We start from the raw sequence: 14,829 nt of genomic DNA on the forward strand, positions 1-14,829 counted from the left end.
ACACACATAAGCACACAAACTAGGACAAAGATTGGCTAGTGCCACACACACACACACACACACACACACACAAGGATAGCATTTCCCATCCGGAGCGATAGCCGAGAAGGGAGGGAGGGAGCAGTTTGGGGGTTTGGGCAGTCCCATTCTGGTTTGGTGAGGTTTGTGAAGGAGCCAGTGTGTACACCATACACAGGTGCAAGGAGAAAGAAAGACGGACCGAAAAGACGGGCAGACAACGCATGGAGGGAGAAGTGTGACAGCGGTGACGTGTGTCTACCTGACGTCCAAACCTGAACGCTGGAGTGACGAGTCAGTGATGGTGTGTTGTGAGGAAGATTTTGTTCTCTCTTCGAGCGCTTGCGTCGGTGTTGGCTTGTGTGCGGAAGGGTCCTCTGATGGGTTCCTGGGGTTCATTAAGTGTGCTGGAACTTTCCCCCTCTTTTTTTTCCTCCCCCCCCCCCTCCTTCTCTCCTGGGTTCCGAGGAATGCGGGGCTTATGTCAGTGAGAGTCAGGTACAAACTCACTAATTACCGCTGCTCTTACTCCCTCCATCCCTCCCTCCTTCACCTTCTGTACTCCCTCTCTCCTCCATCTGAAGACCTTGTAGGCTTTAATACCCCCCCCCCCCTTCTCTAAAAAAAAAAAAAAAAAAAACTTCTGCTCTCGTCTCCTGCTGTTGCGTCTACAAGAAGTGCTGTCGTGACTGGAGCAGAGGCAAGCAGAGGATCTGAGTCACAATCCAAAAAAACACCAAAAGAGGAACAGAAACTGTTGCTTGTCCTCTTTTTTTTGCCAGTGCGCCTGTTTGATACTTTGTATGTTAGCGGTGTCGGAGAACATTTCTGACTGTGCTCCTGGTGGTGGTGGGGGTGGGCCTGTCATTCAAGACAGGAGGTGCCAACGAGAGACCACACAGAACCTGAGGGACAACACGAGGTGAGAAGGACCAGGAAGTGAAGATGAGAACGTGACCCCGGACTGCTGGCAGAAGAAGCAAAAAAGTACGCGAGACCACGACACATCCCCGTCATCCTCCAGGTTGGTGCGTTGAGCTTTTTTAGAGACGTGTCTGTTTTTTTTGTTTTTTTTGAGAGACGCTCACAGTTGGGTATCTGGAAGGACATTTCTTCAGCTGGTCCAGTGTTCACACTGACCCAGCTGACGGCTCTAACCTTCACCACAAGGTTATGGGACAGCGACTGTGTTTATTTGTGCTGAGGTGTGTGTATGTGTGTGTGCGTGATTCGGTGTTGTCTTGTCTCGTCATCTTGTGCATGTGTTTTTACAAAACTGGTTAAGCAGGGCGCCGCTTTAGCCTTGGCCATCTTGTTGATGTACAAACGAGATTGGTTCTGTGTGCGATGCCGCACGTTTGAGGGTCACAAGGACATTGGATGTCGAAGGTAATAGCATGCATTGGACTTTGGTTAAATGGCTGTGGATTTTGAAAAGTTGATGTATGATCACGCAAGCCGCTCCATTCTATCCCATTAGATCAGATTTATTATAGACAAGGAATTTGTAGCCGGTTTTAAGTAAGTCAGTTAAATCCCCAAAATTTAAATTGTTGATCACCGTAGCCAAACTGTGAGTTAGTGATTAAATTTTTTTATTTTTTTTGCTAAGCAGGAAATAAAAAAGTGACGAAAGACAAAAGTAGCGCTAGCCATTAACGAAAAATATTATCGGTACTTACAACAGCCCTCTTGTGGCAGAGTTTTATAATCAGGAACTAGACATGTGAAATGAGAAGAATCGAAAATTGCCATTCATTTCATGCAATTTTGTGATACAATAGGACATTTTATGTATCAAAAGTACGAGTGGTATCGTTACTTGAGTGGTATAGAACATCCCTAAAAATAAAAATATTGACAATTTTCATAGTTTTATTCATTCGTCTTCCTGATTTGAGAAGACAATTTGAGGAACAACATCGATCAACTAATCAACTATTAGTAGTGGGTAAAACTGTATTAAGCACTCACTTGTGAATTTTGAGTTAAAATCCTGAATTTTTTTTTTTTTTCCCCCTTTAATTTCTCATTGTTACGGCCTGACTACTTCCTTGTACTCTAATACTGGTCAGACCTGATGAATAGAAAACACAAAGATGTAGTATCTCATCTCACAGGATCGCCATTCCATTGCAAAAGGGACACGGTCATTCAAAACAGGAATTCATATCTCAAGTTTTTTTTCTTAAGCGCGGTATCAGCAATTGCCTTCTAGCCATGTCAAGTTTCGGGAGAGGAAAAAAAGAAAAGAAGAGCAGTTGGTATTAAAAGAAAATTCAGTGTGAAAGAAATGTGCATACAGTTATACATTTTAAAGAGTTGTTATCATTCAACACAGAGAAACAGCATAGCAGCTAAATGTCACATGACCGTCACATGACCATCTCATGTTCATGATGGGGAAACGGAACACTAAGTCTGGTGTGTGCGAGTGTATGTGTGTGTGGGTGTGTGTGTGTGTGTGTGTCATAAGCCTAATCCAGTAAGAGTGCTGCAGAAAAGTTGCCCAGTAAAAGACTATTGTGTTGTTTATGAAATAGCTGTAAGAAGATCTGATCTCTCCTCATCGCTGCTCTCTGTGTTTGTGACAAACACACACATACCTGAAAAGCACAATGGCGCCATTCTTTCCCCTTATTGGCCTCCCTCAGTGGCTCCTCTAATGTTCAACCGAGTATTAGACGCCGGCGTGATGTAGCTTCAAGAAATAATGTTGAATGGATCATTTTCTCCATCGGCACTTACGTGAATGGCATTAAGATGGTCCAGAGTAAACCGTTCAGCGCACGGAATGTTTTATGTCACATTTTAACATTCTTAATTTTCATAAAAGTGTATCAAACACAACAAAAAAGTTGCATAAACTAGAGCTGGGTCTCGCACACTAAATCCCAATTTGCTATTCTGTTGACAGTAATGAATGACTTCCCAATGGAATTGAATGGTTATTTATTGTACTTTTCCAAAATAAGGATGACCTATTTCAACAAATGGAAAATTCAATTTGATTAAAATGAGAAATTGAGTGCTCTTTTTTTATTTTTATTTTTTTTACACCTGTTGATGCTGTAAATAAATCCTTGTTGCCTCTGACTAGCCCAATGTTTCCTAGCTTGCTAGCTAGCTAGTAAACATAGGGCTAGCTAGCTGGGGCTGAAGTTGGCTAACTCCCTTCTTTTGTTGCCATGCGTTATGGAATGAGACAGAATCAACAACATAGGCGTTGATACGCTGCCGAGATGAGAATCACTGACCATACTACTCAATACACATCTTTTATTTTTATTTTTAAATGCTCATTAGCTGGCTAACTATTTCCGGCTACTGTCTTGCTCAAAGGCAGCACGCCTTCACAACACGTGCCCTCTCCACATATCTACGCCACACATACTGAGCTCACCCATCACATTTAAGTGTAAACACAAGAATTTGGGTGCTCACGGCATGTAGTGGATAACAGTGGATAATGATTTTTAACATTCTTAATGTCCAGAACTTTATAAAACGTAGTTAACCACCGCTAAGTTGTTGTTGTTGTTTGCTTGATTATTGATAACTTTGGCAGGTACTTATGTATTTCTTTAGTCACATTTTTGACTCCACAGCAATGTCATTTTGGTTAACGAAAACTAACAAAATAACAAAAACTAAAATTCCAAAAACATTTTTGTTAACAAAGTAAAATAAAAACAATGTTGTTGTTTTTTTAAAAGCGAAAACTACATTTTACGTTTACAAGACTAACTAAAACTACCTTTAACTATAGCGAAAATGTCCTTCGTTTTAGTCTTTAGTAATTAATTAAATACGTGAGCCTTTAGGGTTGATTTTAAATGTGCTTTTAAGTATAGTTATTTCGATATTAACCGGAGTACGGAAGTTTGAAAAAGTGTCACACAGAAGTAATTAACTAACTGAAATAACTAAGAATTTTTTTCAAACAACTAAAACTAATAAAAACTAACAGGACTGCCCTGAAAACGAATTAAAACTAACAAAATCAAAAAAAATAAGAAGAAAAAACTCAACAACAAAAATAAACGAACTCAAATTAATTTATTATAACCCTGCTCCAGAGTTGTCGTTGCATTTGTCCTTATTGCTCATGTTTCTGGTAACATTATATATAAAAAAATCAAAGAAGCAAAACATGACGTTAGATGAAAATATAAGAGTTAAATTTGTATTGTCACTCACTAGGGCATTTTTGGGCATACTTATATCGTGTATGTCAATATTCTCATTCATCTAATATCACGCTTTACTTTTGTGTCATTTCCAATTAAATTCTACTCATTATTGCACAAGCTCCATCCTCTGTGATGCAGTGCGCGGGTGTGTAAACAGGTGACATCCACCCATTGTGAAGGCTGCAACAACAGTCCTTCTCTCCGCGTGCCCCCGTCTTGCATCGTCCCACCTTTGACCCCGGCGTAACCCGGGACCACCTACTGTGTGGTGATACAGCTGAACCCTCCTCTCCTCTCCTCTCTCCTCCTAACGCTGCCTCTGTTATCATGCTTCATTTCACTGTGTGTTTCTTCCTCCTCCTTTTGGATGGGGAGGGTAAAAAAAAAAAACTGTTTTAGATCAAGAGGAGACATATTAGCTTGCTCGTTGGTGCTCACACGCATGCTTGATGCACCTGATTGCCCAATGTCTTTGCCGCATACTTGCTACGGCACACAATGGGGTAGTTGTTTGAATTGCAGGTGGGAATGTGCGATTGTCAAGATATTGCCCATGCACAACTGCATTACATTTGTTGTGTGACATTAAAGCTCAAACTTAAATGACCACAAACGTGTGCTATAACTTCATTAACAACTCTCCAAATCGATGAGGCTGCTAAGTAAGAGGACTTGTGAGACCAAAGGGAAACAGCGCAGTGCGCTTTTCCCGTATTGGGTTTCACAGAAGACTCGAATCGCGACGTTATGTTACCGTTCATGATTGTTATCCTCCGTCATCTAGGTTGCTAGGCAACGGAGGTGTGCTTTTGTGACGCAAAAGTTGGTGTTGGAAAGAGTTGCTGGAAGAAGTTGTCTGCGGACTTGATCGTCTTGTTTAACAGCTCAGTTGGGTCTGGGGAAACATAAGTTATTTTATGCCTTAAAGCAATAGTCTTACCCCTTAAAGCAGCAATAGGTAAAAAATAATTAAAGCTTGCTTTTAAAGTTATTTGGAGCATGGCGTGTAATTAGAAGAATAGTGTTCCTATGTCATTGCAAAACTCATCCACCCACTCTGTAACCTCTTGCTTTGTGAGCGGTTTCAGTCCGTCCTTCACAAGATGGAGAGCAGGTGGAACTGTTTTTCAGCTTTTTGTTTCTTGTCATCAAATCCCTGTTTCGTGACACTGCTCAGCAGCTTAGTCATTGTGTGTTTAGGAATCTGTATTTAGAGGCTGCTAAGACTGCAATCCAACCGGCTTATTTTCACTTGTGGGTTGGGGGGGTTGGGGGGGGGTGACTGTGTGAAAAGAACAAATTGTCTCTCAAATAAATAAAACATTAAAATTTGTTGCAACCTTACATCACATCACTCATTTTACATTCCCAGGGGTTCATAAAAGTGGCATTCTACTCACAGGGAACACTTTATTAGCTTAATTTGGAATATTTCATGATTCAAATGCAAATATTGCAAAACGTAGGGCGCGCGGTCATAAGGTCATTAAAGGGGAAGTAAACCAAATATTTCTTGACAGTAATATGTTATATGTGACCTAACAAGTCTAAACATGACATTCTGATTAATATTGGATTTGTGGAATATGAGTTATCCACCAAAACTGTGATGTCATTTTCACTCGACAGCAAGTGGCAAAATGGCCGCCCCCTGAGATGGATAAAAGCGGCTGGATTTGGCTTTTTAACTCGTATTCCGCTAACACAATATTAACCAAAAATGCCATATTTAGACTAGTGGGGCTGCGTAGAACATATTATTGTAAAAAAAAAAAACACACAAAAAGTTCTGACTTCCCCTTTAAGGTTGCACTAAGGAATTTTTCAACCGTAATAAAATATTTTCATAACTTTTTGGATAAAACATCGACTTAAAACTAGTTGGATGGTACCTTTGCCATGGCCTGAGGAGGCACTAAGCAACTTTTGAGGAGGATGGTAGGAACATTGCCACCCAAAAAACTACAAATGTGCTGACTGCCTTATAGCAGACGTCAAGAGCTACCACGGATGAAAGGACAGTCAAGGATCAACATTGGCCCGGATTTCACTCGCTGGAGTGAGCTACAAAAAAAACTACGCAATGCGCTTGTCTTCTTTCAAACATGACAGTACCGCTTTTGTCCATATGGCGCCGTCATATTTAACGTAAACTGAAAGTTCCTTAGTTGTTCCCTTAAGTCTCCCTCTTTTGGTAGCAGTGAATTGTAAGGAATGTAATAATCTATCATTACACTATGTCATATTTCTTAAAAAATAAAATAAAAAATAAAATACAATTAAAAAAAAGACATATTTCTAATAGTACTTGAAGCGCTTTATAGTACATGTACTTTATTATGCAAATCTAAGGCCAATTATGAATTTTTTAATGCACCAAGTTCTCTATAAAGCACAGGTGTCACATTATTTTTTGTGACCCACCAAAAAAAAAATTGTTTTAGATTTGTTGGTCATTTTGGCAGAACACTTAAATATTTGAATCTCACTATTTTCCATGACTTCCGATTTCAAATTATTTTGTGTGTGTGTGTGTGTGTGTATGATTACAATGAAATGTAGGATATGTATATTATTGAGATCCCCTATGTCACATTCCAAACCCACTCGTCAGGTTGTCTCATCATCACACAATTTGTCCTCCGATGCGTGTTGGAGGATGTTGTGCAAATAGTGACACCACTATTTCATGTTCAAGTTGAGAATATGCGGTATAACCGCCGTGTCGCGCCATCTCGGGTTTCATTGTCTGATAGCATGCGGACTCACATGACTGTCCTCCATATTGACGACTCAGCGGTTAACTGGTCCGTAGTCAGACGAGTCATATGCATTTATTTGACTTTATGCTTTGTCTGAGTCATTTAGCTCTCCCAGTTTGTTATTTTTTCTCTCTCTCCTTCCTTGTCCTTGACCTTGGCAGTGATTGTGTGTGCTCTGCTATTGGTTAACTGCAAGTCACATGACTGAAGTGTCAGCTGACAGAAGAGTAGGCAATAGAGGACTCAACTCACACCAGGTTTGAGAAAAAAATCTCAGATCCTGTGTGTGTGAAAGAGAGAGTGAGTGAGTATGGGGCAGAAAGGCACTAGGATTGTGCTGAGTCCTTTTTGTTAATGATAAGCGGGACATTGCGATTGGCGGACTCCTGTTTCAGGATGTGAGGTGAAATCTTTGAATGAGGAAGTGTTTCAACTGAACACTCGTTTCCCTTTTGGGAAGTGTTGTTTTACTGACAAAGGCTTTTTGGCATCAACAGAATTATATATTTTTTAGGCCCTGTCTACACATAGCAGGGAGTTTTGCAAACGGGAAATATTTTTATACATTTCGCCCTGTCGGTCACACGTCCCCGTTTTTTTTTCCATTAAAAACATAGGTTTAAAAAAACTCCGGCCAAAGAGAAAATTTGTGGGGTTTTTCCTGATCCGCATTCACGTAGAACAGTCGTAAACTGAGTTTTGCGTCATTGCTCCACGCACACACACACACACACACTACCACAAGCAACTCTAGCCATTGTTTACAGCGGGTGTACTGCTCACCTGCTCGTCTGACGCAAAATTACACGGCTCCACGTTGGACGAGATCAAAGAGCTGAGCGAGTGAGCAAAATTGTCCAAGTCGTTTGTTTCTATTTCAGAATGCATTGTGGTAGTGGCGGGGTCCGTATCCAAAAATAGCTCCCCGAGAGCTTTCCAACGATGTCGGTCCCGTCGCTGCACGACATTCCGCTCCGGAGATAAAGGGCCGACATGGTCCCACAATTTACCCAGGAGAGCAACCACCGTTGCCCGGGTACATTCTTGGAAATCCTCTGTCTCCTGGAGGTCCTCCTGGATGGCTCTAGGAGGCCGATAGCTGCCTCCTCGTACCCGGGCGGCGAACCAGGGATCCTGGGGAAGCAACTGGCCGCTTTTGGTGGTTGGAAGTGCTCTTGGAAGTCATCCATGAAAGTGGGAAAGTGCTCAATTTTTACCCGGTGAACGCTTGGTGCTCACTCTGCTCTGGGCGGCAAAGGGGTCTGTGCCAGCGGGGGAAATATATATATATATATATATATATATATATATTTATTTATTTTTGCTTAGCGGGGGAAATATTTAAGAACATATCGGGCACAGAACACCTCTTCGGGCTGGCTGCAGGTGATTTTAGCTTCTTGTAATGTAGCCTTCGTTTCTGTGGCGTTGGCTCCAGACACCAAAAGTTGTTTTTGTTATTGTTTATTTTTTACGTTTAGTGGAAGGAGAACGTGTCAGGACAGTAAACCCCCAACAATCTCCCCCCATGTCCTAAAAGCTTCCACAATGTGTTTTGTTATTGTAAGTTGCATGAATAAAGCTGTTAAAAGACAAGTGACGTTTTTTTATTTATTTTTAATTATTTTTATTTTATTTTATTTTTTTATCCTCTACGCTCCTTTATGATGTACACACTCTTTGTGTGTTTACATGTTTGGTTTATAAAAAATCTAAATAAAAACTTGTTTGCGCTGACAGCCTGTGCTTGTGGAAGTGACGTCAAGAGACGATCACTATTTGTCTAACTACTGCCACCTAGAGGCTTGGCATGCATGTAAATGAGCTTATAAACGCACGCTCCGTTTGTGTGCAGTTTTGTGGCTGTGTGTTTTTTTTTTAGACAAATGAGACAATGTGGACAGACTTTTTTTTTTCCTACACGGGGAAGGGGGAAATATTTGTTTTAAAAATGTGTATGCTATGTGTAGACAAGGCCTAATCTCTGTGCACACTCACGTCGTTGTATCCAGAAATTATACTTTTATTTTAACAATGTTGAATTTTCTTTTTATATATATATATATTTATTTGTATAGGGCTATACATTCATACGGAATTGTATACTTTTGTCTGACTTTGACCAGCCTTAAATGTGCATCATCATCCAATAGGAGAAGAGTATCTATTCGTTATTTGACGCATTTTTTCCACACACTGGCCAATCGTCACACTTTGTGTGCAGCCTCATGTGTGGGTTCACAGCGGACCTACATGGCCAGTTCCCCCCATGCATGATAACTATCACCTCCATACCCGTGTCTCATCCACCTGTTTGTTAAAAAAAAAAATACTTGTGTGGTGTGACAAATGAGCTTGATTGGAAGTGTATATCCGCTATTTAGCATGTCTGAATTGGGCTCTCCTCCACCTCTTAAATGGCTTTATGCCTTTGCTTAGCCTTTACTCCTGATTTCACCATGTTGACAGGAAAACAGATTGTGTCCCGTTTGCAAACTTTGCTCTGTCTTTCTGCGCGTGTGTTTGTGTGCACGTGGGCGCGTAGGTTTGTGAGTGAGTGTGTGTGCGCCTACCAAAAACGGAGAATCAGTGATGGCTTGTCCTTTATTAACAGAGCCATTGGTTAATGTATCACTTGTACAATGGCAATTGCACCGCATGGCACGTGATAACAGTGTTGTGCGTAAGGATTGTTTAAAGTGGCGTTTAAACTGCCTCTCTCAGCACTGTCTAAAATGCTGACTTTTCATTTCAGCGTGTGTGGCTAAGTCAAGTTAGAACTGAAAGTAAATTGTCAAAAACACTTTGTATATCTAACCTGCTTTTGAGTGATTTTTTGCTTAAGACTTAAGGACAAACCTGTTGCTGCATTGATAGATTTTAACTTGAGATATAAAGTATGTTGCTCATTGGAAACTAAAATAATTTCGAACTGAAAAATCTGGAACTTGCAAAAAAAAAATGGTTATTGACAATCCCTAAAACTTTGGGGACTGAAGGGACAACTTTTTTTTAAGAAAAAAAAGTAAGCTGAGCTGTAAATGGCACATTGTCTTTTGCAGAATTTCATTTCTAACTGTGGAGCACCAAGTGCTACCACGGTTATTTCAATCCTTTTTGACAGTAAAATTAATTTTATATTCACTCTCTGTTTTTGTTTAACCTTTCATTTAAGTAAAGTAATTTAATCAGAGTATTTTAGTACGTCAATTATGAGTTGGTGTTTTTATTTTTATTTTTATTTTTTTACATTGACAGATGACCTGCATAACAATATTCTTTAGCAGTGCTGTGAGGCAAAAGTCCAGATTGTAAGCAACTAATGTTAATTTACATTCAAAACCCATTTGGCTAACTTTGCACAACTTTGAGAAAAAAACTGCGCACAAAATAGTGTCACTAGTGGATACATTTTTACAGGATAATCTGGACTCGACTGACAACAGATCCTATATGAGCAAAGCAGATCCAGTTCTGTTGGATTAGTGGTAAAACTGTATTTATTTCTTACATGAGACACAAATGCTTGAGGTTTTTAGGCAAGGCCAGACAAGGCAGATCATACATTATTATTGAAGCCGACAACAAAAAATTCAAATAAGACCATGGGTGGAATCCTGTGCGCTTTGGCTCGCTTTTTTGACAAAGCCCATGTAGTTGAACAGGAAATATGTAAATTCAGCCATTTTATTCATTTTAATGATGACATCTTTGACATCGGATTGAAAAAGAAAATGACTATAAAGGATGAAGCAAATAATTAAAATGGAAAATATGTCATCATTATTATTATTTTTTTTATTTTACCCTTCAGACACAGTGGAGGCGACAGGGAGGCTCTGCCTCTCCTGCCTACTCTGACCGCACAGCTCATCGGGGTGCACATCGGCTTACTGTGGCTTGCCAAAGTGACATTGTCAACCCATGGCCTTGGCCTGCACATTATGTTGCATTTGTTTTTGCCCATGTGACGCGAAATAGTTGGTTCGATTGTACTTGATATGTTTCAAAAGCATTATCTTTTTTTTCCTTGATCATTTTCATGAAAGCATTTCCTTAAAAGGACACGTGTGCGAGATAGAGCTGTAAACATATCTACACGCTCTGTGACAAGCTGATTACTTCCACTCCTCATTTCTTGTCACCCCCCCCCCCCCCCCCTGCACTTTTCTGACTTGCCCTCCCCTTTGTCTTACTTCTTATCAGCTGATAGAGAGATACAAGAGGTGGTGCTGGTTTGTGTGCGTGTGTAGGGGAGGGGGGGGGGGGGGGTTACCTGCACTGAACTGCCCCACCTCTCTTTTCTGCCCATTTGAGAATGAGTAAACACAAAAGCACCTTTACTTACCTCCACGCTCAGAGTGCCAGAAGCAAGCAAGCAGGCAGGCAGGGAGGGGAGCCGCTCTATCTATCTTATCGGCAGAGAAGAAAAAACCCAAGGCAGAAGTCGCTTCTTCGACCACCTGTTTGTTGACATCTGCGCCCCTCAGTGTGGCCCACAGGTACGAGTGGTGACTTTCACCTTCAAGTTTGTGTCTTTTTTCGAAATTTGAATATGATATCCGGGACCACAATTTGTGAATAAACATTCAGTTAAGAACCGTTACGGGGTAATGAAATGAACTGCTTTTAGATTTTGACATGTGGTTAACATACTTCATGTAGAAAGTTCCGCAGTGTTGAGAGGAGTGTTGATTGCTGGACTTCCTCCTTTTGCCAGTCAGCCGATGACAAATGTGTGAACCTGGAGCAAAGCACTGGTGAATTGAACTGGAGCGCATTATGTCCCTTACAATGAAACCAGTGGAACCAGTGGAGTGGCATGAGGAGACGTGTGTGCGTGTGTGTGTGTGTGTGTGTGTGTGTGTGTGTAGGGAGGGGGTTGAGAAAAAAAACGCAATCAGCTGTAGGTTTCCGGGTTCGTCATCATATAATCAGTGGACTTTTACCCCACTAAAGAGCTGTTTGTTGTGTCCATAAACGTGTGTGCGTGTGTGTTGTGAAACAGTGTGCTCTATATCTGATACAAAACCAAACATGCCACCAAAACCCTTTTCATGTGACTTCTTTGCGAGAAAGGCTGTAAACATGGTGTTGCAAAAATGAAGTTGTTCATGTTTCCTTGTTTAAGGGCGAAGTCAACCGTAAACATATCTTGACATTAATATGTTATATGTGACCTCACTAGTCTAAACATGACCTTCTGATTAATGTTATGTTTGTGGAATATGAGTTATGAAGCAAAATCCAGCCATTTTTATCCATCTCAGGGGGCGGCCATTTTGCCACTTGCTGTCTGCTGAAGATGATATCACAGTTAATCAGGGCTCAGGCAACGACCAATCACAGCTCACCTGTTTTCTGGGGCTGAGCCGTGATTGGTTGTTACCTGATACCTGACCAAGATGGATAAAAACTGCTGGATTTTGCTGCTTAACTCAGATTCTACACAATATTAATCAGATAACCATATTTAGACTAGTGGGACTGCATAGAACATATTATTGTCAAGACATTTTTGGGGAGGATTTACTTCCCCTTTAAAGTCGCACAGTGTTTCTTCCTAATGACCTCTTTGGTAGTGAGCGATGATGTCGCCGTCATCTTTAGTAATTGCCTGATAGTTTTTTTAAGAAAAAAAAAAAGAGAGAGAAAAAAAATAAATGAATAAATAAGTAATTGCCTGAAAGTTGTTGTCGTTGCCTTAGTGGGGCCAGCTGATTAACTCGAGGAATGCGTTTGGCCAAGAAGGCAGAGCTCCTGTTGGCCGGAGCCAACACAAAAGCAGTTCTTATTGACGACGTGAGTTTGCAAAGGGCACAAACAGCTGAGATCATAGCATCATTCAAGAATCTTTTATTAAGGTTTGAATCAGGGTTCAAGTGACGGCTCAGTCAGACAATCCGAATGCTCTGTTTTGAGCGTACAGTTTCATTGCAGTGTTTTTTTTTTTTTTTTGAGTGGCTCCTAAAGGCAGGGGGTGTCTTAGGGTAAATGAGCTGGAATCATCCCTCCGCGCCGAAGTGCATGGGAGCGGGCTGCGGGCAGTCGCGTACACTCCGTCTGACCTGAAATTCTTCAGGCCACCTTCACTTTTGAAGGGCTCTCAAGCTCCGAGGGAGGCCTGACGAGATCCGGGGGTGGGGGGCAACAGTCAGTCCAATCTTTGCTGTGTTTGCTCGTCTTCCTACATATTTTTACGCCATGCATCCGATCGTCACAGGTCGTCTGTACATTACGTTGAGCTTGAGTGAGCCGGTGGACAAATACACACGGGACATTTCATTAGGTACACTTGCGCAATCGAAGAAGATCTGATACAAGAGTAGTAGTCAATATAGTATAAGCATGAAAGGCTTGTCAAATGGTCACATGACTAAATTATCAGTGTGACTGTAGTCTTCCTTGAAAGTGTTGACAGACTCACTGCGTGAACCTGCGCCATGAGGACATTTATGTGTCCTGAAGGGTTAGCCGCAGTTCTCACTTCTCCTTCATTGTTTCACTTGGATAATACACAAAAAAAATAGTGGACTTTATCATCACTTCTTACTAATAAATCTGTGCTCTAAAGGACTGACTGGTTTTTGTCAGCTGCTATATGTGTTGGATTGAAATCACAACAGGAAATTGTCTTTTTTTGAAAGCAATTTGTCTGTGTCTGCATATGGCTAGGAGGAAGCGCTTCCTGGAAAGTCCAATGTGAGCTTAAACACGGCACTCCTGCAGGTCACGTCGCTCTCGACGACCCCTTTACACATGTGACACGCTACTTATTTACTTTCATGGATGACTTGCAGGACCAAACCGGCTCACAGGCCAAGATACTGATTACCAGCACTGTTTTATTGCTGACTTTATTCCTGCCTTTTTGTCTGCTTGGCAGATTCTTGTGTGTGTGTGCGTGTGTGTCGCCCTGGCCTCGACAGAGAACAAAGTCATACAGTGACAACTTTAACTCAGCTTATGGAGTTTAACTGTTGTCCCATTACAGGTTTTAGGTGTCTTTTTATGAGACATACTGAAAATTAATCATTATAGATATTTGCAATAACATTCTGTGGGACCTGGTACCACATTGTTGAGGTTTAATTAGACTTAGCTATTTTGTTAAGCCATTAAAAAAAAAATTGGGGTGTCAGGCGATTTAAAATTTGTAATCGTAATTAATCGCATGACTTCAATAGTTAACTCACGATTACTCGCAAATGTTATATTTGTTCTAAATGTACAGTAAAATGTTTTCATAATTTTGTTAACATAAAAATGGAAACAAATGTTGAACTAATAGAAATATGGCTGCATCTTTTAGTCATTGATACAGTAATTTCATAATAATTCAAAAAATTGAGTTAAAATTAAAAAGATGTACTGTACATAATTGCATTTGTAAGACATTGGTGACAGCTCAGTGCATTTTCTTTTGATATTAAGAGCTATCTGGTATTTAACATGAAGTACTGTAACTTGTAAAATTCTGCACATTTTAAAAATTGTAAAATACAACTTGACTCCAGTCTCCACAAATAAATGCATTATTATTAAATGTATTACTGCTAAATTTTGACGTGGACGTTGTCTGCTGCGTTGCAACTGGAATTCCCCCAGTACAGGCTTACCAAGTAAGGGGCAGTCATTAATCGCGCGTTTAAAAAAATAAATAAAATAGTGGTGTTAAAGGAACTTTAAATTAACTAAAAATTAATGCACTAATTTTGACACCCCTAAAAAATAAAATACAATTAATTAAACTTAAATGTTTAGCCTAAATGTAACAGCTTATATATTGTAATTTTTTAAAAATATATACATATATTTTTACATGATTTCAACAAACTCGTGTATTTTGCTATTTT

General features: G+C 40.4%; 1 protein-coding gene across 15 annotated transcripts in view; it reads left to right on the forward strand.

Annotated features, from left to right (window-relative positions):
- rbm47 (RNA binding motif protein 47) overlaps window positions 1-14,829 on the forward strand; it is a 32,815-nt gene that overhangs the window by 2,463 nt on the left and 15,523 nt on the right. For 7 of the 15 annotated variants that reach the window (XM_086082078.1, XM_086082089.1, XM_086082090.1 and 4 more), the window contains exons 1-2: window positions 146-322; window positions 892-1,042. The gene's annotated coding sequence lies outside the window, so the exon portion shown is untranslated. Of the gene's footprint in view, window positions 1-144; window positions 323-891; window positions 1,043-1,306; window positions 1,408-11,310; window positions 11,476-14,829 lie in introns of those variants that run through there. The other 8 variants (XM_086082093.1, XM_086082094.1, XM_086082079.1 and 5 more) reach the window with 7 other exon arrangements.

This window comes from Leptonotus elevatus, chromosome 8 (genome assembly GCF_054856555.1).
Source record: "Leptonotus elevatus isolate MCC_2025b chromosome 8, RoL_Lele_1.0, whole genome shotgun sequence".
In the NCBI taxonomy this organism is placed as follows: Eukaryota; Metazoa; Chordata; class Actinopteri; order Syngnathiformes; family Syngnathidae; genus Leptonotus; species Leptonotus elevatus.